The following is a 23,053-nucleotide window of genomic DNA, read 5'->3' on the forward strand; positions in this document are numbered from 1 at the left end:
TTGTGCATTTATGTCAACAAAGCTTGGTGTACGAACACTGTCATTGTTGGGAGACACTGCTCAGCTAACCTAGAGTTTCTCATGGTTAAATGTAGACCTTTTCATCTGCCACGGGAGTTCACTTCCACCATAATAACCGCAGTCTATATTCCACCGGATGCTAATGCCAAGCTTGCTTTGAACGAACTTCATGCAGCCATTAGTAAACAACAGACTGCTCACCCGGAGGCTGCTTTTATTGTCGCGGGTGATTTTAATCACTGCAAATTAAAAACAGTACTCCCCAAATTTCACCAGCATGTTTCCTGCCACACCAGAGGAGACAAAACTTTGGATCATGTTTATACAAACATTAATGGAGCTTACATCGCGAGCCCCCTCCCCCACCTCGGACAGTCTGATCACCTTTCTTTGTTTCTCACCCCTAAGTATTCACCCCTCATCAACCGTGTGAAGCCATCAGTGAGGACCATCAAAGTGTGGCCAACAGGAGCTGACTCTTTACTTCAAGACAGGTTTCAACACACTGACTGGAGTATGTTTGCTTCACAGGCTGCCTGTGGCTCTCACACGGACATTGATATCTACACCTCCTCTGTACTGGATCACATTAACTCCACCATTGACAGTGTAACAACAGAAAAACAGATAACAACATACCCTAATCAGAAGCCATGGATGAACAAGGAGGTGCGACTTCTGCTGAAAGCCCGCAACACCGCTTTCAGGTCAGACGACGCTCAGGCCTACAGTAAATCCAGGGCTAACCTGAAAAGGGGCATCAAAAAGGCGAAGTACTGCTACAAGTTGAAGGTAGAGGAACACTTTTCCAACTCTGACCCCCGACGCATGTGGCAGGGCATCCAGATTATCAGTGACTACAAGTCAAGCAACTCCACGCCAACAGTCACGGATGTCTCCTTCCTTAACGAGCTAAATGACTTGTATGCTCGCTTCAACAGCGACAGCAAGGAGACGGCCACCAAAATCTCAGCCTCTTCAGACCACCAACCTCTCAAACTCACCTCCACAGATGTCCACACTGCACTGAGCCGGATCAACGCACGCAAGGCTGCTGGCCCAGATGGCATTCCTGGACGTGTGCTTAGGGCATGTGCAGAGCAGCTTGCAGGGGTCTTCACAGACATTTTCAACATGTCCCTCATCCAAGCAACTGTGCCTACATGTTTTAAGTCCACATCCATTGTGCCAGTACCAAAACACTCCTCCCCAACGTGCCTCAATGACTATCGCCCCGTAGCACTCACACCCATCATTATGAAGTGCTTCGAGCGACTGGTCCTAGCACATCTCAAAGACTGCCTCCCACCCAAACTGGACCCACACCAATTTGCCTACCGCAGAAATAGGAGCACAGAGGATGCAGTATGCACAGTGCTGCACTCTGCACTCACACACCTGGACCATAACAACACGTATGTTAGGATGTTGTTTGTTGACTTCAGTTCAGCATTTAACACCGTCATTCCTTCCAAGCTGACCACAAAACTTGGAGACCTGGACATTAACAGCTCCCTCTGCAACTGGATTATGGACTTTCTGACCAACAGGCCTCAGCATGTTCGGTCAGGCCACAACCACTCCACCACCATCATACTTAACACTGGTGTACCACAGGGCTGTGTGCTGAGCCCATTCCTCTACTCCCTTTACACCCACGACTGCAAGCCTGTGCATGGATCCAACTCCATCATTAAGTTTGCAGACGACACCACGGTGATTGGCCTCATCAGTGACAACGATGAGACTGCCTACAGGGAAGAGATACAGCACCTGGCCACATGGTGCGCTGACAATAACCTGCTCCTTAACACCAATAAGACCAAGGAGCTCATTGTGGACTTCAGGAAGAAGAAAGGAAGCATGCATGACCCCATCCACATTAACGGGATGGTTGTTGAACGTGTCTCCAGCTTCAAGTTCCTGGGAACCACCATCTCGGAGGAACTGTCCTGGGCCACAAACACCTCCAGCCTCGTCAAAAAGGCTCACCAGCGCCTTTTCTTCCTCAGGACACTGAAGAAGAACCAGCTGTCTTCAACCATCCTGGTGAACTTTTACCGGTGTGCGATCGAGAGCATCCTGACCAGTTGCATCACAGTCTGGTATGGGAACTGCTCAGTGGCTGACCGCAAGGCACTGCAGAGGGTGGTGAAAACTGCCCAGCGCATCACAGGGACACCACTTCCTGCTCTTGAGGACATCCAGAAGAAACGCTGTCTACGTCGAGCTCGCAGCATTCTCAAGGACTCCTCTCACCCTGACCACGAACTGTTTAACCTCCTCCCCTCCGGAAGGCGTTTCAGGAGCCTCCGGACAAGGACCACAAGATTCAGGAACAGCTTTTTCCCTAAAGCTGTCTCCTTGCTGAACTCTGCCCTCTGACACCCCTCAACACCCCCCACACCACACATAGACTCCTCCCCCTCTTCAACACTCTGATTTATTTATTTACTCACAACAAGCAAAAAGTAACTTGTTATTACTTGCACTACTGCCTGTTCATCCAGGAACAATGTATAATCCATTTGCACATTGAAATATTTTTTTCTATGCACTTTACTGTCCATTGCAATACTGTAAATTATGTTCATAGTTCTGCCTATAGTGTACATACACTTTTACATAGCCCATCTGTATAGTATGTTCATAGTACACCTATCTGTATATCGTGCTTATAGTATTTAATATCTGTAAATTATGTCCATAATACTTACCTGTATAGTTATTGTACATATTATAGACCTTTATTCTGTACTTACTGCTTATTGCACTTCTGGTTAGATGCTAACTGCATTTCGTTGCCTTGTACCTACATGTGCAGTGACAATAAAGTTGAATCTAATCTAATCTAATCCAAATGTCTGTTCACACAAGTGGAACAGTGCACGCACAAACACACACACATTCCAACTTAAATTAGTTGAAGGACCTAATTCAAGGTCATGTTACTGAAGCCCATTGTGAAGCCCATGAAGTGCACATGATAAAGTTTGTCTCAGAATTGTTCAAATATTTTTTGCAACCACTGTAAAAGTGTTACGTCTTGTCCTTTGGTGTGACGGCCCTAAATTATATTTTAACGTTAAAAACTATGTTAAACTACATAATCAGGAAAAATTTGGGCAATTTTTTTCATGCTAACTGCTAATGACAGGTTAGTTCTGAATAGCAAGGTCATTAATTGACACAAAAGGCTAAAACCTCCTTTGGTGTGACAGATAATGTCCACCGGTGTGACGCATGTACTGTGCTTTACTTTATAACAGTACCTGCACAGATTAGATGTGAGAATGTTTGATAAACCTCTACCACCACACCAGACTTCCATGCTGGACCAGCAGAAGGCTGGATTTTCCATCAACAACGTTGCCTGCTAATGACCAAGAAAATAACCATGTGCTCTTAGCAGAACCTGTGGAGACTCAGCCATCATATCATTTAAAAAAACAACACACAGGAAGTGAATGCACAAGCACAATCCGTGCAGCCTGTTGATGCAGTAGCCTTTTATTAAACAATGCAGTGTGATGTACTAGTTAGAGAAGCACTATTTCATCTCAGCAGCAAGATGAGCAGACATCACAGTAACAGTGGCAGAATCACAGGGGTCACAGAAGCCCCAAGGGGTACCGTTTGAGGTGCTGGTAATGAGAAATCACTTGACTAGCCACAGCCAATCAGACAGTGCCACTGAGCATGTCAAAAGCATTGAGTTATGATTGATTTCTCTCTCAGCTAGGAAGAGTAACAGAGGCATTTGAGAGAGAACATGGGAGGCGTACATGTTATTCCAGCACTGGTAATCAAAAAAACTGGAAAATATAGTCTCAGGGCTGATTGATTTTGATGTCTTTTATATCATTGATCTATGGCTCCCGTAAAACAGCTGATTTAATCCATAGATAAAGAGCTAGAAATCGACTGGATGAAATCCAGACATTCCGGGGTGGGGCTGCATCATTACTTACATTTCTTCTATATTTCATACTGGTATCTCTTATTTCATCTTTACTGAGAAACGTCTACATCTACCTTTTATATAAATGTATTGCATCAATGATGAATTTAAGTATTAATAAAAATCAACTGAAATCAGTGGAATGCTAGTGCCATACTTGCGCAATGCTGCACCCACACCAATATGTGTCTGAATATGAATATAATAAGAATACTTTCATATAAACCAGAAAAAAACAATAATTTACATGTTCACATAACAGTAACACAATTTACACAGTGTACTTTCTCAAAGTGTAAAATCTCTTTGCCTTCAAATGTTCTTCCTCTTACAAATTAGTAGTTATGTTTATATGCTCAAAACGTCTTGAATGAGAAAATCCTTTATATATCTCTCTTAGACATTGGGCCTTTTTAGTCTGGTTCATTTAAGGTTCAAAACCTTAAGGTGAGGGCCCTGATGACCCAATAGGTACTGTGCTCGAGGGCAAACTGTCTTTTCCTCATAGCAAATGCTGACCCGGACAATATCAATGGACCGCTCAGCAGCATCTGAAAGTGAGGTCACAAGTCCAGTCCCAACAGATCTATTATACTAAAGTCTGATAAACCCGAGCGCACCAAACTCTGATGGGGTCATGCAACACTTTTGTCTGTTTTTGTTGAGAAATCATACAGCAGCACTATAGGTGTAGTACAGAGCACCGCACATGGCATGCAAAAAAAAAAAAAAAAATTGTATGCTAAATCTAGTGGACGATTTACTATTTCGTTCCCTCGATTTATAAATTGTGCATACGATTTACTAATTTGTTTCTTCAATTTCTTCAATATATATATTTAAATATTTCTTAGTATTCTAGATGCATAAGTATTATTATGTTTATACGTAAATTAAGTACATTATTATGCAGACAAGCATATGCCTGCATGGTTGGAAAGAGCTGGATTTGGTTGTAATGTGCAACTCTTTCAGAGACTCAGAATTAATGAATCGGACATGTTCTTGTCAGCTTGTGTGCTATTTTAATGCAAGACAGCAGCATAAGGTCCCATTTATTAAGATCAGTAAACTGACAGGTGAATGTGTCTAATAGCTTCAGCAGAATGGATTTTGATGCCACATTCTGTTTACAGCACAGCGATATCAAATGGATTAATGCTGTCAGAGAGAAAAATGAATCAATCAGAAGCTTTATCAAATATGATTTAAAGGTAAACAACAGAGAAGTGTGTTTACAGTATGTGTGCATGTGTGTCTGTATGTTTACCTGTCTCGTGATTCTGAGTGATCTGACCAACCCTATCTATACACCAAAAGCCATGTGAAATCAGCCTGAGTGACAGAACCTTTCACTTCCTGTGCTATCTTATCTCTTAGGGAATGGGACCCGCAGCTTCCAGCTGTTCAAAGCCCTTTTTTCCATTACACAGTCTATTCCCCTCACCACAAAGTGCTATTCATTTCCAATCACACAAGCCTGTAATTGCCAACAGCCTGCTTTACACGGAGACCTGTATTTGTGGTGTTCTTTCTACAGCCGGAGACATGTGCCAGTCAGACTGCAGCAAAGAACTGGAATTTGCTAGGCCCCGAAATGTTTGCTGGGCTAGAACAGTACGTGTGCATGCAAACAGTTCTGTTGCTATAAGGATGATGTGTCAATACTTTCTCAGTTGAATGTGCTAAATGTAACTTGGCTTTCCTTGGACACTGTGATGCTATAAAAAATTGCTCTTTAGACAGACTGACAGGTCAACGTCTGGCTCATCCAATGGCTTGAGTTGGGGTGGGAGTAGGCTACTTGTTTGTCAGACCAAAGCCCCTTTCACACTGCACGTCGGACCCGGCAAATTGCTGGAACATTGCCGGGTCGCCTTCTGTGTGAAAGCAACCACGTCCCGGGATTGATTCCGGCATTGAACCCTAGTCGGGGAAATAGCAACTTTGCTGGGTTCAACCCGGGACGAACGCTGTGTTGAACAAGTGATGATGCACGTTATCGCGCGACCATTTTACAGGCTGTTCTGAAGGAAGATAAATGTCCGCAACGAAAAAATGTGCGAACTGTAATGAAGAAGAGATCAGTTTGTTCCTCACTTTCCGCGCTGACACCGAGATCGTTCGCTTGCTTCAGTAAAAGTGTAACGTGCCTAACGTTTTCGACTTGTACATTACACGTCACGCCCTGATGTCACGTGTCGTTATGGGACCTTTACGGGTTCTGTGTGAAAGCATGCACATATCCCGGGTAATCACTGGCAGTGTGAAAGTGAAAAATCCAACGACCCGGGAACAATTGCCGGAACACTTTACCCGTGTATTTGCCGGAATGGCAGTGTGAAAGGGGCTCAAGAGTGAGTACATTTTCTAACTAGCTAATCCTGAGGTTGAGTACATTTTCACAAATTTTCTTTCTATTTTGGGTGAACATGTATTTATGCAGTACATCCATAGTCATATTGGTATTTAATGTAGTAGATAAGTCTACAGATGGTAATACAGTTGGTAATAATAAATGGTAATACTAAAACGTACTGCTCTTTTAATATTGGAAAACAATCAACATACAGAATGCTCCAAAAACTTAAACTGCAGTGCTCATACAACATGGCTCACTACTTTTTTCCCTTTCCCTTATTCTATCCCTACCTGTCATGTCAGGTCCTTTTTATTAGGTATCCGACAATAAATTTGTAAAATAGCACAAAAAAACAAACAAAAAAAAAAACAAAGTTCACGCATGCTATGCTGTGAATTACAGAATATACAAAAATTCTGCTTCAGGAAAGTATGACCATACCCATTTCCATCCTAAAGAGCATAGTTTCTGGCCAACATCTTCACAGACGTCATCACCTCTGGCCTACTTCCTCTGTCTGTTCCTGTCAGATGTTGTTTGCTCTGGCTGAGGCTGCTGGTGTGGAACTTTGCATATTCAGATGCTTGCCAAGAGGTCACACCTGGTTGCTGTCCGTGACACATGACAGACACTTGGTGGCCCTGTATCTATGGCAACTATAGACAGGGATGGGGAGGAGCAGAGGTCAGGTTTGAGACAGGTTTACCTGGAGCTTACAGCTCACACAGGAAATGACACACTGAATGGTCAGAGTGAACAGGGGATCGTCTGAAGGACTTATCTGGATGGTGGAAAGCAGAAGAAGAGATTAGAGGACACCTGAGGAGAAGGGTGCTAAACGACCAATGAGTGCCATGAAAGTGACAAGGTAATTGGGAAATATCAACTTAATCCCAGGATTGGCTACTTAATGGTTTCAAGAGGTACTTTGTGACTACAGATCGAGCTTCTCGCTTTGACTGTGAGGGCATTGCACAGAATCAGGGTTACCAGATGCTCAATTAACATGGTAATTTCATAAGTATCTGAAGCACATTACAAGTCAATAGTAATGCACTCTAAGGAGGAAGACACAGATGCTGCATAGATTTGTTTTTCCTTCTTAATCCCACTTGGGAAATGGGACTTCAGAGTAGCTGAGAGACATCACAGCTATGAAAGAATCACCACTCTATAATTGAGTGTGCAAAAACAGGTCCAGAACTTGATTTTGCCAAAAGTTATTGTATTGTATATATGTATTGTTTGTAGTCTCATATGTACTATATGAGACTACAAACAATACCTATATACAATACAATAACTTTAGTTACTTAGTTTTTTAGTTACTTTAGTTAATAACTCTAGTGTTGACTGTTTTACCTTGAATAAAACAAAGGTGTAGTATTTATAAAGGTTCCTGTTGTTTATCATACAACATTCATAAACCCAGCTATGACTGAAATCTGGGCTATGCTGTAATGCTTTCACAAAACATTTTCCTTCAAGAAAATGTTTTAATGGAGAGGGGAAAATAAATGCTGTTTAGATACAAACAGGGTGTTGCATCAAAACAGAAAATGCTTAAAAGTGCTAAAAATGAGAGCTGAGAGAAATAAAGAAAGGCTATATTCAGAATATCACACTACTATACAAGTCAGACTATTGTTTAGTATTCAGTTCATATGCACAGTATAAACATTTTCCATATGCATGAAATATATGGATGGCAAAGGGTGCAGTATACACTATGGTACAAATATGCACACTATATGGTAAACTGTATCCATCCACCCATCCAACCATTCTCCAAACCACTAATTCCCTGTAGGCTCACAGAGATAGCGTAGCCTAGAATTAAGCATGGTAGTTAATAGTGAGAATAAGTCCTTAAAATACTGTGTTAGATGAAATGTTAGACTGTATACAGCACAGTGTGGTGTGTGCTATACTATCCCAGATACAGCAAAAGACTAAATGAAATAGTTAGATGGCCAAATGCACACAAAACTTTTTCAAATAAGTTCATTCTCATTTTAGCAGAAGTGTGACTGTGGTATCTCCGGCAGAGTTACCAATGCAGTGGACATATTACAGCAGGAGAGAGTTTGAAAGCCGTAGAAAAGAGAAGGGAATGACAGTTTGTGATGGAAAGCAAGAGGACTGAGAGAGGAAGAAGCTCACAACTGTCACTGGGACGTCCCTTGGGTGAAGGGGTAGAGGGAGCTTGAGTAAAACATAACCGAAACCGCTAACACACATCCAAAGCAAAACTCTGCTTCCTAAACACACACACACACACACACACACACGCACTAAACTCATTGTGTCTTGTTACTCAAACATAAACCGGTTCTAAAATTGAAAATGAACTTGAATCCTGATAATTTTTACTTGACAAGACAGCAATGAGCAAATATATTGCTTAGGGTGAAGGGAAAGACTTGCATAAATTCCTGAGGTGCGAGACAAAACAAGTAGCTTAAAACCAATCACAACCCTAACATCACAAAGTGTGTTAGAGTGAAAGCAGAACCAATGCTGTCTCAACTATCCGAGCCTCTACCAGAAATCTCAAAAAGGAGAAAAAAGCCTTTCAGTTTCTCACTTTGATTAAACTTTCTCTCTTTTATTTTGATGAAAGTTTGGCTCTAAATAAGAGAGAAAACCAAATTGCCAAGTCTTGCTTTGTGTGGCTATTCCTTCGTTTTGTTGACCTTCACTTCAATCTGTTTGAATAGCTCTGTGGACGCGGCGAGACAGAGTTCATTCAAGATGAGATAGCACACAACACTAACAAGAGCGGCCTGGTTTGGACAGAACAAGATCGAAACATTATAGGGAAGATTGGTCTCAGGTTTAGAGAGAGATTACTTACAAGTTGTATGTTGTAGAGCAATGTGAAACGATTCTCGGTCAATTATAACTAACAATCCTCAGCATCAAGTTTCATCAGTGTTAAGTTTTTGTTCATCTGTACAAATGCAGACTTAGAAGTAAACTGAATTTGTAAATAAGAACGGTTGAAAGACAGTAAAACAATGAGCAGGACTAAGATAGACAATATCACATTTCAGACAACTTCAGGAAATCTAAATGAAAGTAAAAACATTTGGGGGCGGGGGCTTAGCATAGTCAGAAATCATGTATAGCACTGCATTCTAATATGAATGAAAGTGAACATAATATGTAATTTTCAAAGCCTTTCTTTTCGTTTAAACTCCGTTTGTTCAGTTGCCTTGTGAATAATTTAAGCTTTGAAATCTGTTCCGTATCTCTGACAAGCAGGTCTATTATAATTATGGGCCGCTACATTATTATGATTACCAATTGAGAGGAGAGAGAGAGAGAAAGACTAGAGGAAGCAAGAGGGAAGCTGCTTCCTGGGTAACCATGAGATGAGATTCGAAATGAAAGAAATATTCGCTGAATTTCTCATTTAAGTCGGACGTCTCTGCTCCAATTGGGAGACAATTTATTCATCTGACAATATGAAGAATATAAGATGCATATCATCTGCACTAATAAGACTGAAGCAGCCAGAACATCAGCACAATCAGAGAGAATACAGAATCATTGAGTCAGGTTTGTTGCTGGCGATTAGAAAAAAACCCTCAATCGTCATCTTTCTCCTGGTGATTTGATCTGCTTTCCAAATCATCTCTTGTGTGATGAGATTGGAATTTGGGATGAGGAATATCTTCATTTCATGTTTGACGGGGCTCTGGAGGTGTAGACTGGAACAGACAGGTACAGTTTGAAACCCCTCAGCGTGTCATTATGGCAGAGGAATTATATGCCAATTTGTAATATGACTGGCATCGGAACAAAGCAATTATGATGGATATAAAATGTACAGCTGAAATGGCAAGTTTTAAGTGATCTGTTACAGACCAGCAATTTTTAAATTCTTATTTCTCAGTTTTGCTAAATAACTGGTAAATATTTTAATAAGAATTTACAGTAAGGTCCTTGACATTTACAGCAGGGATATTAGTTATATACTATAACCATAAACTATATTATATACTAAAAACAGAAACTAAAATAACCTATTTTTACGATCTAATTGAATCCTGATGAATAAAACTAAGCCCCTCCATGCATTTGTGTTGCACATCAACTGACATTACTGAATTAAAATGGGCTGTGCATGCTATTTCATGTTGACTTTAATTAGTAGAGGATATTGGTGGAGCACCTCAACTGTGAAGAGCTGGGGGGCACTAACACGGTTTGAATTCAGCCCAATCGCTGGGATCAATAGAAGCTAATTACACTGAAGATTAGTCCTAGATGCTCCTGTTTTATAGCCAACAACACTGCAAAAAGCAAACAAGTCGTCAAATGCACTCAGCTACACCTTCATTTCTGACATAGCTCAGAAAGAGTGTATAAAAGCATGCTGTCAGAGATCAACCTCTCCTTGTCGCCCGCTTTCCAAAAACATCCTACGAGAACCAAATTTTCTTTTTTTCCCTCCTTTCCTCCCCCCATCCAAACATTCTGCCTGCCTCTGTGGGCTGCAATTTATTCTGTTGTTTCGCTGACCTCAACAGAATACGCAATAACAAAGCATCTAAATGTCAGATGTTTATATAAACAGCCGCTCTAACTACAGGCAGCTGAGCTGCACTTTATCACAGATGTTACAGTGTGATATATCAAATTTGACAAGGTTTTCATTTTCCTTTTAACGGTTTGCATAGATATTGAAAGGTGGTTGTCCAAAACGTGTGGGTGTTCTAAACAAAGGCAGTTCAGGGCATTTTTTCCAATGGAACAACAGTGACCTTTGGAGATGGATGAGAATAAGTGACCTCATAGCAGACTCTATATGAAAGAAAGGAAGACATTTGAAGATGGACAGACCTGTTCTGGAAGAGTCCACAGCTGGGGTTTCAAAAAAGCTTTTGGGGAAAATTATGAGTCGGAGTAGATCAGTGAGGGCCAGATGGTGATGCAGTGATCGAACCGGTGCGGTCTGTGGTTTCTAGTCAGCTCTCATACTAACGGAAATCAATGACATCTGCATCCAAACCGAAATTTCGCACTTTAAAGTGCAGGACAACATTTTTATTTTCACTGTCAAACACAGATGTTATTGAAATTCAGTCGGTCTGAAAATAAAAAAAAAAAATATATAAAAAAAATCACTCAGAGGGAAATTCTTCCCAGGTTTTTAACACCTGTATCTGCAGACACACATCTAAAAAGGAAGTTCAAGTGTGAACATTTTGATTTAGAGTACATTGTAGTTATTGAAAGGTGTAAATTATGCAAAAAAAAAAAAATCTTATTAATCTCTAACAAGCTATCGTCCTTAAATTCACACCTCAGTTCATCAGATTATTTATTTTGGGGTTGATTTCCTGCAGAGCCTCTTCTGAGACTTGTTATAACCAAAATATTATGTTTTGATTGCCAAGTAGAAACCAGGTATGAACTAGCAATGAAGGTCTGCATTGTCATACAATATTTAAGAAAGAACCTATGGACTGTAGCTTTCTCCCAGAACCAGTCTCAATGATCTAGGCTAGATATTCCTCATCGCTCCTACTGGTCGGCTGGGGGAGGCAGACTGCTTGGCTGGAGAGTGTGATTGTTCACATGAAGCTTCATCTGAATGAACTCAATGGTAGAGGTCAAGCCAAGAAAGAAATACATTTTGGGATAAGGAATGATAGTTTGCTGGTGAAAAGTTTCTATTTAAGGAGTCAGTGTGTGTAAAAGTTTATAAGTATAAGCTCAGGAAGTACTCAAAGTTTGAGGAAAATTATACATTTAGGCAGGAAGTGAACAAACCTCTAAAGTACACAACTTTGGCATGTAGCTAATCTTATATTTTACCAGCAGACAACAATGAAATGGAGCGGCCTATTGAGATGAGGTGTGTTATTACTTTTTTTAACCAATCAGACAAACGATTTTTATTTTGGAGACAGTAAAATTGACAGAGCAACCGTTTAAATATTGGAACAAGAATATCACTGGTCCCCTTTAAACCTGAAATTAATACGCATTTCTTATCAGGATGGTATCTGGATATTTTCAGATGATTCAGATGATCAGGATTTCAGATGAAGTTCATTCCAATGTCTCTATATCTTATCACACTCATACAAAATGCAATCTACAAACTTAAATACAAAAACATCTCTGTTGCTTTCTTACCAGCTCCTTAGTAAAGGATCTAAATAGAGATGAGAAGTGAAAACAAATATTTGCAGAAATAAAAGAGAGAAACAATAATTCAAGTGAAATTCAGTGAAATAATTCTATAAATAATTGGATATGTTGAATATATCGGATGAGGAAAAAATAAATACATAAGAATGCAGTGTCTATTGTCGTTCACATTGCAAGATCAGAATGAAAGATAAAGTCAAGATGGGAGCAAAAATGTGATTTAACTCCATTAAATTCAGTACAGTACAGTAACGGTGTACAGTAGATTATACAGTATATGATCATTTGCATACTGTAATACTTAGCTGAAGGCAGATCATGAAAACTCATTTGCATGCACCATTAAATGTGGTGTTAGGAGGTTAGAGAGACAATAGAGGGCTTTTTTGATATTGGTCGGTATGCAGCCTCTTACCGTACATCAGCAATGCATTAGCTGCAATTCAAAATACCTTGCAACCAATTAGAAAATACTGTAAATCTGTCCGGCCAATTCGAAGAGCGTAGTAGCATATTTTACACAAGCACAAAAAGTTAAAATGTAGTTTTTAGGTTTAATTTTCTAAACCTGAGACAAGACTCAATTCACAACCCCACAGGGCCTACAGACGTCACATTGACTTAATGCATAAAAATGAGAACTCAGTTACAAGTGGATTTGTTTGATTAAGTGACCCACATCGAACAAAAATACGGGCCACTCAATCATCAAGAACTTCCTCTGCTGGCACTTCTCAGATACAGTACGGATCTATTCTCGAGATGCTTTTTAAACTCATCAAGTTCGAAGAATGCATCCGAAACAAGACCACTCCATCCATTCTGAAAACTGGACAATGCTCACACCGCACATGATCTCCATGGAAACAGAGAGGAAGAGTAGGAAACTCCAAGCGGCCTTCTCCTCCCTCTCCGCTTTCATGGGGAAATTGATTCCACTGTTTGAGAGCAGAATGAGATGGAGGGAGGAAGCCACAAGAATGAGGCTAAAGAGAGAGATGATGAGAGGGAAAGAAATGGAGAAGGAGATGGCCCCTTCACCGGCAGGATGTCTTGCAAGTGGCCCTGAGTGCCCCTACGGTTTCCTGAAGAGCTCCAGGAATAGTCGTCCTCTCCGCTGATCCTCTATGACAGCTGTGCCACAAGGGTTTTGTTTGTTTGTCAACCAGAGTTTATTTTCCAGAGTAATTTTGTCATAGTGGAAAAAAGGTTAGAAAACAAGTCTTCGATTCTCGGAGACGTTTATACTTCATGATGTTTGCAAGCGAACGTCTGTTTGCAAAAATGTGATTTGTAGTGATCTGTAGATGTCAGGAATGAAAGAGGAAGCGGTGGGGAAATGAATAGAGGCAAAGTTTCAAATGACAGCATAACAAGACCAACCTTTGAGCACATAAGAATACATTTTATATTTTTGACTTGCAATGCGTTTTCTTCTTAGGTAAGGGATTTTAAAAGTAGATGCATCACACAAACATGCACACACACACACGCTGACAACATTGAGTTTGGCAGAGAGCTGAGTAGGTGTCTGATTTCAGCTAGTGTTTCAGGCCGCCGCAGGATATCTTTACTGTCAATGTGTTTGTGTACCTGTGTGATACTAGAAGCTGTGCTAGCGTGTGTCAGAGAGATGCCCTCACCCGCAGCCCTGATTTCAGGTCAACTCACTGAGAGAAGAGGGAGATGGGATGTAATAGAGCACAAGATGAGGGACAAGCGAGACAGTGATTTTCTGGTGCCAGTATGTGTTTAACAGAGCTGACTCAATACAGACATCCATGCCTCAAAAGACACAAGCATATGTGAAACAAAACTGATGCTGATTAATGCTGGCGGAGTAAACATCATTAATGACATCACTGCATCAAAATGCAAGTATAAGTGGGGGAGGGGTGGAACTTGACAGATTCAACAATGATTAATTGTCAACTGTTTTCAAAGGTTCCTGCTGTAGTGAAATTAAATAAGGTAATTCATTGTAATATAATATAAATTAGGATCAAACGATGAAAGGGCCACAGTGAAAAATAAAAATAACTGATCTTTATAATGAAAAGTGTTCACTGTACTATGAAATCAGCTGTAACTTTCAGAACGGAAAACGACTGTCTCCGTAATTAACAATACTAAACTATAAAAATGGCTTGATTTGATAATAATAAATAATAAAAACAAATAATAAAATTTAATAAAATACTGCCACAACATATTAAAATGTAAATAAATAGCTGTGGAAAAACACGTGGGTGGAAATAATATAAAAGTGTTCACTGTCCTACAAAAACAGCTATAATTTACAATGGAAAAAAAATGTCACCTGTCTAAAGACATTAATTAGCAATAGCAGATTTCAAAAATTGCAGTTAATACAAATATATGCACAAATGAATGAATGAACAAATGCAAAGAAATAACTCTTAATATATTAATAAACTCATCTAGCCACAACATTAATTATACATTTAAATAAATGTCCATGAAAATATTCAAACACAACTAGGCACAACTGATTGTCCTTTCCATGCTTTTGTTTAAAACAGAGTGACCTTGAAAACTGCGAGAAACATTAGAATCTATGTCTTCAATGTTTCATAACACGATCATACAAATACAATCTGCACAAAACCTGCACTTGCAAAAAAATAAATAAAATAAAATAAAATAAAAAAGCACATCTGCAAAAAACAACCAACATCCCTTCATGATATACTACACATACTCAACAATTTACTAGTCTTCACATCTGCTTAGTTTTCAACATGTTGTCAAGGAAACCATCACAGGTAAAATTAGAACAGCTATTCGTCAAAAAGGATTCATTAAATAAAATAGCCATGATAATTGCTAAACTCATGTACTAAACACCTTGAACATGATTTAAAAAAGGCAAAGAGCAAATTGCACTTCAAAAATGTATATAATAAAGGGTTCTTTTGTTGTCCAAATTCTGCTGACTCTTGCACAAGTTGTTACTGCTCTTGCTTGAATTTTTCTGAAAAAGACAGACACTCCATTCACATACATTCATAATTTAGCCAAAACCTCTAGGAGCCACAGGCAACAAGCCTCCAGTTGTTACAGACATGCACAGCTTCACAGCATACATTCATTCACACAACATATTCCAGCAAATATAAAGCTTGCATACAACCACACTATCTATCTACCTATCTATCTATCGCTGGTTCAACCGCAGGGATTTCTTTTTTTTTTTTTTTAAATGGACAGCCTCACATTCCATATCACTCTTTGGTATAATGTGGAATTCAAAGATGACTTTAGAATGACCCTGATGCAGCAGAACACCTCCAAAGCACAGCACCTCCTCCATCACTGTGCTTTAGAGTTCTCTTCCTGTTCCTCGTGTAGGTGTTGGATGGAAAACACCAATCTTACATTCATTATCTTTTATTAAGAGCAGAACCTTGTTTTGCTGACCTTACCAGATTTGTCTAGTCTCTTTTTTAACAGTTAACTAGTGCACATTTACAATGACTGCTTCCAAAGCTGCTTTTAGATCCCATACACTCTGGGGTCCTTGAAGGCTTCCAAAAGCAACTCGCACTCGGCTCTTGATTTTGGTGGGACAGCCCACTTCGGACAGATTGCCAGTGGTCAGAAATCTAATCTGCATTTGAGTTAACTAATTTATTATTATTATTTATTATTTTTATTTTTGTGTTTTTACATAAACGCAGGCAGAAAAATATTGCATTTAAGCAATGGCTGATTTTAAGTATTAACGAACAGAGGTATGATAAATTACTCACCAGTTTACAGGTGTAGTCTTGCAGCGAAGATCTAAGTGAGTGTTTAACGAGTGGTGTGTGACAGGTTCTGCTGCATTCTCACGTCTCTGACACTTTAACAGGACCTGAGAATCAAACGTGGAAAACATACAAAAAATAAATCACATTTAATGCAGTGCGAACATAAATAACGGTTCAGTTTATGCAAAGTGTGCCATGATTTCAAACTCCAAAAACTGGTTCATAAGAGAAGGTTTCATGTTCCATTTGTATCTTGAAACAGAGAATGGGAGAAACAAACTCACAAATGATAAACAGCTGAAAACAGCAACAACATACAATTCGTTAGACCTACAGCAAACAAGTCCACATAGAGAATAATCGCACTGGAACTGGAAAGAGCCTACCTGAATTGTGCAGTTATAAATCAGGATCTAAGTGTGAAAGCTCCCGAAAGCTTTGGAGAATGAGTATAAGTGAGGTGAATTAAGAACATTGCTTGCCAGACCATGTTTACAAAACTAATTAAATTCACACTATTAATTCAAACATATAAGATAGAAAGTAGCCTACTTCGCATTTTTATAGCTTCGCCATGCATTAACGCCTGTGCGGGCATTTGAGAGCATTCTCTGCAGGTTTGAGTGTTGCAGGCTGTCTGGAGATAATTAAGACACTGGTGTCCACTTCATGCTTCTACACTAATGACACAACATACCACACCATATGGCCTTATCGCCTGGGTCCACCATGGATCACTGTTCCTTCAACCCTCCATAACAGGGCAAAGTGTGTGCCCACATACATATTGTAAACACACACACACACATCTTTGTACACACTGATAATGACATAATGAATACAATGTAAACATTACAGCATATTACATGGCAGTCATTCTATATATCACATATTTAATACGGCAGATTATCATAACACTGGGATCCTACAGTAGAGGTGTATAGCACTTCTATATAAGTATGTTGTAGGAGTTAAATACAGTGAAATCATTACAGACAACTGTTGTCAGGATTTGAAGTATGGGCAGACACAGCCAAATGACCCCTCTCTTTCTAATTTACTGTTCAATTGCGTCAGCCTTTCGCCCAGCCAGAATTAATAATAGAGCAATTCAAACCAATGGGGATTTGAGTCCTCCGACAATTACATCTGTTAAATTTTGAGAGCATTAATTCCTAAAAAATATCAATTCGAGTGATTGATTTGAATTTAAAAATTCTATTAAATACGAGTGCAGCGCTCAAGTATCAGCACTGATTAGAGAATGAATTTTGTATTTGAGATGCTGATTCTCATTTGCACATATTTAAAATGGAGGTAACATTTTCACACACAAAATGTATCATAATATACAACATTACACATTAATAAACTGTTTGATATGGTGGAACTTTGAAATTGTGGAATGAAAAAAAAAAAGTCTATGAATCAAATGCCCATATACTGTAGTGCATATTTTCATTGTATTTTTGAGAGTCCAAAGCGCAAAGCCTCACATTAATTCTACAAATACGAGAGAAATCACAAAGCATGATTTAAGCAAACATTCATTTTTCATTAACTACCAGTTTGTCACATGGACCATGCTTCGTTGTGCGTAGACAAGCAGAATAAATGTTTCATGTAATTTCTCTCTGAAGCAGCAAATGTGTGCAATCTTTTATCTTAAAGACTGCACTGGACTTTTTATCTTAACGCTTGGATTAAGTTTAAAGAGAAATATTCACATAAGAAGACAAGCTCAGACTTGAGCTGCAAAAAGAGTTTTGAACATTAGGCTACTGGTCAGGCAATAGGACAGAGAATAGAGAGAATCTGCTTTTGAGCAGCTTTGAAAAAAAGGGACAGGCACTCTTCAATGAAATTACTGGACGGTGCACAGGCTTTCTGGCGTATTGTTTCATTTTTAATTGATGTCTTGAATGTGGTCAATTAAAATTCTGGAGTGTAATTTCATGCATTCACAATGCCAAGATGTTTCCTTCTTTAAGCATTTGTCAGGCAAGGTATTGAACACAATTTACAATTGATGGCTCAACAAATAGCAATTTCTTCAGACACCCTTTTCATTCTCATTTGCAGACGGACAATCAGAATGTCATTATTGTGTCCACACTGGGCAGCCACAGGAGTAAATGAGCAACAAGAAAAGCATCGGAGGTTGAACAAGAAGCTCAAACACAGAGAGGGAGGGAATGACAGAGAATCTAGATAAGAGCGGGGGAGCGAGGGACCAATGGAGGTCCGGATTAAGTGTCGACTGAGACTCGACTCGTTTCTCAGGTATCCAGACCCGATCAGGTGGCCTATTACTGTCACTCTGGTTAACCGTCTAATGTCAATGTCGTTAACAATAGGGTCAGTGACAAAGAGTCTGACCTTCCCCTTCAGCCCTTACTCAGAAACCAGAGTAAAGCTGTGTTTTAGTCGATAGCCATATCAGCAGGAAGGGGGTAGTGCTATTTACATATGTGCTAACACTTTTTATTAAATGTAGCTTAAATAATAACTAAAGAAAAAGAATGGCATACAGCCTTCAAGTATTAATCCTTATTATTTATAAGAGTAAGTATTTATTCTTAAAATTAAGCAACTCAAAAAAAAAAAAAAATAGTTCCAACTGAAAATAATAACATGAAGCGTTTATCTATGCAAATATACTTAATCAGAAAACAGTAAAACGGAGAGAAAAAAAAAATAGAAAATACTTTAATACTTTTGATTAACCCTCATAAATAGAAAATACTTTAATACTTTTGATTAACCCTCATAAATCATGAAAACTAACCAGTAAAATGTCATCTCACTGGTTACGTAACGTCCAGATTCTACTAAGGTAATGGCTTGGTGCTTTAGCCTAATGTAATGCTGCTACCAGGCAAACTCTTTGAAATGGTGACACATGAGGCAAACTGCTCAAGTTGGCGGTATTTTATTTATGGTAAAGGTTTGTCGGTCAGCCGTGCCCGTAGCCCCTTGACGTACCCACTTGGTGCGGATCCAGAGACCTGTTTGGCCACAGAGGTACATTTCCATCTCATTCATCACGGACAGACAGATAATCAGAAAGTCATTACAGTAGCCTGACACCACCACACGCTCCAGGAAGACAGAGTAATTGAGCAGTGCAGAAGGGAGGACAGCAGCACGGGCCAAGGCCAGGGGATAATGAATGCGAGATGTCTTTCTGCTACGAGAGGAAGAGAGAGAGAGAGAGAGATGGCTGCTTGAGCGAGACAAAGAGAGGGAGAGAGGGGTATGTGTATTTGAAGTTAAGCATTATCATAAAAAAGGAGCTGGAAGTTGTAGTTTGAAAGAAAAGCAAGAAAGCAAGAAAGGAAAAAAGGAGGAAAAAAAACTCTTTAGAGATGAAATCACATGTGAGATCTCTTTTAAAATGAAAGACTTCTGCTCCAATTCATTTGTCTTCAAGCTTTGTGTTGCGCGTTGGCGTTTTGTCGATACACTGGTGAAGCTTCTTTCGTTGTGTTGTTCTTTCATCAAGCCACACAGAATGCTATCTGTCCATCTTCAATCAGTCCAAAACACTGGCTCCACTTTTATGAAGGATTACTAATAGAGTCTGTAAGACCATCAGCATCTGCAATCATCTTTCTGCAGAGGCATTTTCAAGGTTGATGCTGCAAACTGCAAAAGCTCTTACTGCATGTGAATGTTGCTTCCACATGAATCAAACAGTGCTAGGAAGTAAACAACTAAAAGTAGTGCTGGGATTAATTTAGAAACATTGTCAGGATCTTGACAGCGGTGTAGTGTGACAAAATGTTGCATCATTGCTTTTATGCTGTTGCACTGAGCACAAATGAGCTTAAGCAATAATAATAATAAAAAAACACTATAAATGTTGGTTTGTTATTTTAGTGAATCAATTTGTTCAAATGGTCAATTTCAATTTGTTAGCTTGATTCGTTAGGCACTTTTGTATTTGTAAACTGTAGATCAGCTTTCCCAAGAGTAGACTGAGTGTAATTGGATATTTAACAGAGTACAACTTTAGAAATGATATAAGGAATTGATTGTATTGCGAAAAGTGGCTATTCCTAAATATAATGGCACCATGTAAGACTATGTGCAACCATTCCAATGTGATCTTAAGTTGAATAATATACACATAAAATAATATAAAATGTCTACATTCACTACAGAACTACAGAGGTGAAAATGAAACTGAAGCTTGGTAAGGTAAACAGCTTTCAACAAAATGTGGATTTATTATTTATTTTTATAGATTTATTATTAGATACACTGATTTGCACTGAACTGAAAGCACTCACACCACAAAGAAGGTAGAAAACGATAAAGAAGGAATCTTCAATTTGGTTCATTCAAGTCAAGTTATTTTATATTTTATTTGTATTTAAGGTACAGTCTTAATCTAATATATTTGATTCTGACTACCACCATTTCCAATCCAATCTAAATTTATTTTGGATCGACTAATGTGTTTAAAAGCTTTTCATGACATCAGTCCAATTAATAATGGATTATTTGGTTGCATGAAAACATAGCTGTTGAAGAAAAATTAAAGAGGTCCTGAAGTCCTGATGTAGTTTTCATGCTTGATTGTTCCAAAAATACATTATTTTTCACATATTTTATATTATTTCAGCACCTCTCATCCCAGTCTGTTGCAGACACCCTGTTTAGTTCCTATTTTAATGAAACCCTTCCTTTATGAAAGAACAATGCGCTCTGATTGGTTAGCTGGCCCAGTTTGTTGTAGCGTGTATTCTAGAATTGACAAGGCCCTTACCATAACCATCATCTGCAAATACTAATGATGCTGTCAATTTTGCCATACCAGTTTGGGCAGTTTGATCTGCAGGGTTATAAACAGCGACATTACACACTAACTAAAACTGAAAGAAAAAAACTAAAATTTAAAACATATTAGGCCCCATTTAGATAATCAAAAAGATGTATGTTATTATATTTTGATGAAAGATGCCAAACTTTTGTCAAGTTTTGAATAAAAAAAAGTCAGGTGTTTGCATTAAAAAAGGGCATTTGGATTCCATGCTACCTTTAAAATATTCATATCTTTTAGCTTGGCAATCAACAGAAAATAGATTTTTCAACAGTGGAATTAAATCATTAACGCAAGGCATGAAAACATTTTCTGATATTTAAAAGATCCCACAGATGCTTCCCTTTCTTCTTGGAAACATTCTGATGAGAGGGGAGATGTATTAAGAAACGTTTTGAGCCACAAACCAAATCGATGAGAGGAAAGATTTTGGTTGGATCTCATGAAATATTAAAGTGTTTACAATAGCACTTGTGCAGCAGGAGCTCTCATCTCCGCAGGCCTGCCGCCTTTTATCTGGCCAAATGTTATTCGATGGTTTATTCTTTGCTTTCTGCATTTTTGCATTATGTGCGCAATACAAACAGCGTTGCCATCATTCCTGATGTTCATATTCAAACACATGTAATTTCACTAAGTGCTTTGAAATTGAGTAAAATATGAAATCAGTTCGCTGTGTCAAACATAATCTGAAGCGGAGAGTCCAAGGGTTTTTCACAGTGGAAATGTGTCTTAGGAAAGCTGGCATTTCTTCTGAATAACCCAAGCTGGCATTCTGAATATGGGTGAAGCGTGTTTTTGAAGGACCCCCTCTAGGATGAATCACATTCCCCTGATCACTGCTCTCTTACCAGACAGATACAGTGGGACCATAGACATCTGTCTCTTAACCCTCTGGAGTCGATTAACGCATATACGACTTAATCTCCTGATAACGCCAAAAATAACTTAAATTGCTCTTCCAGTTTTGATCGTACAGATAAGAGCAATACATCAATCAAATCTATAAAGGGTCTAATTTTTTTTCTCAGCGAATACTTGCCTCAAATACAAGATAGAGATATATATATAGAAAGCGTAAATGTCTACATCCTTTTGATTAGCATCTAAAACCAGAACAAATAAACTCGCTGATACCCACTCATGCACCTGCTGGATATATATTGCAAATACACACTTTTTTCTTTTTTCATGTCCTTTTTATTTTCTTCACTCTGCTTTCATGTAAATGAATAAAAATAAAAATAAAATAAAAAAATCACACATGGGCTTTTTTGAAAATGCACTTCTTACCCAATGGGAAATTAATTCAACTGAAAACATCTCTTTAAAAGTCCTAAAAAGTCTTGCTTTAATAAATGTATCTAAATTAAAGCATGCTAAACTTTTTTTCCTCCCTGAAAAACAAGATATGAATTAAGAAGAGTATTTTTTTTCCCAGTAAATTAAAAAATAAAAATGTGCACATGCACAGCCTTAAAGACCTCATGATAGATAAATCATCCTTTCAGCAAGATCTCTGAAAGCACAATATACAACACAAAGTACTCTCTCTCTCTCATACACACAATGTTACACTCTTAGCAACACCCGCATCGGAGTGCATCCCTCAAGAGCCATCCTCATTCACAAAGATTACCCATAATGCACTACAGAACGTGCCACAGCACTACAGCTTCTCTTTGTACACTCACTTTGTACACACCCCTCGTACCTACGCTCAAGTCCATTCCTGAAAGGAGTGTGTGATGGATGGAACAGCGTAGAGAGGCTTGGATGGAGGGATGCAGGGAGTTTTAATAGAAGCACTGCCACTCAACATCCAAAAGATATCGGTCTGATCTCATTAGCTGTCACTTAGAGGAACATAACTGCAAGCTGCTCATCCTTCTGCTTATTCCTGAAGACCTGCTTCACATCCTCAATACTTTACCATCTAT

At 38.9% G+C, this 23,053-nt stretch overlaps 1 protein-coding gene across 1 annotated transcript in view; it reads right to left on the bottom strand.

Annotated features, from left to right (window-relative positions):
* Window positions 1-23,053, bottom strand: part of LOC128027289 (teneurin-2) — a 410,843-nt gene that overhangs the window by 318,531 nt on the left and 69,259 nt on the right. The window contains exon 2 of the mRNA XM_052614746.1: window positions 16,286-16,389. The gene's annotated coding sequence lies outside the window, so the exon portion shown is untranslated. The remainder of the gene's footprint in view (window positions 1-16,285; window positions 16,390-23,053) is intronic.

The sequence above is a fragment of the Carassius gibelio genome, chromosome A14, assembly GCF_023724105.1.
Source record: "Carassius gibelio isolate Cgi1373 ecotype wild population from Czech Republic chromosome A14, carGib1.2-hapl.c, whole genome shotgun sequence".
Lineage (NCBI taxonomy): Eukaryota > Metazoa > Chordata > Actinopteri > Cypriniformes > Cyprinidae > Carassius > Carassius gibelio.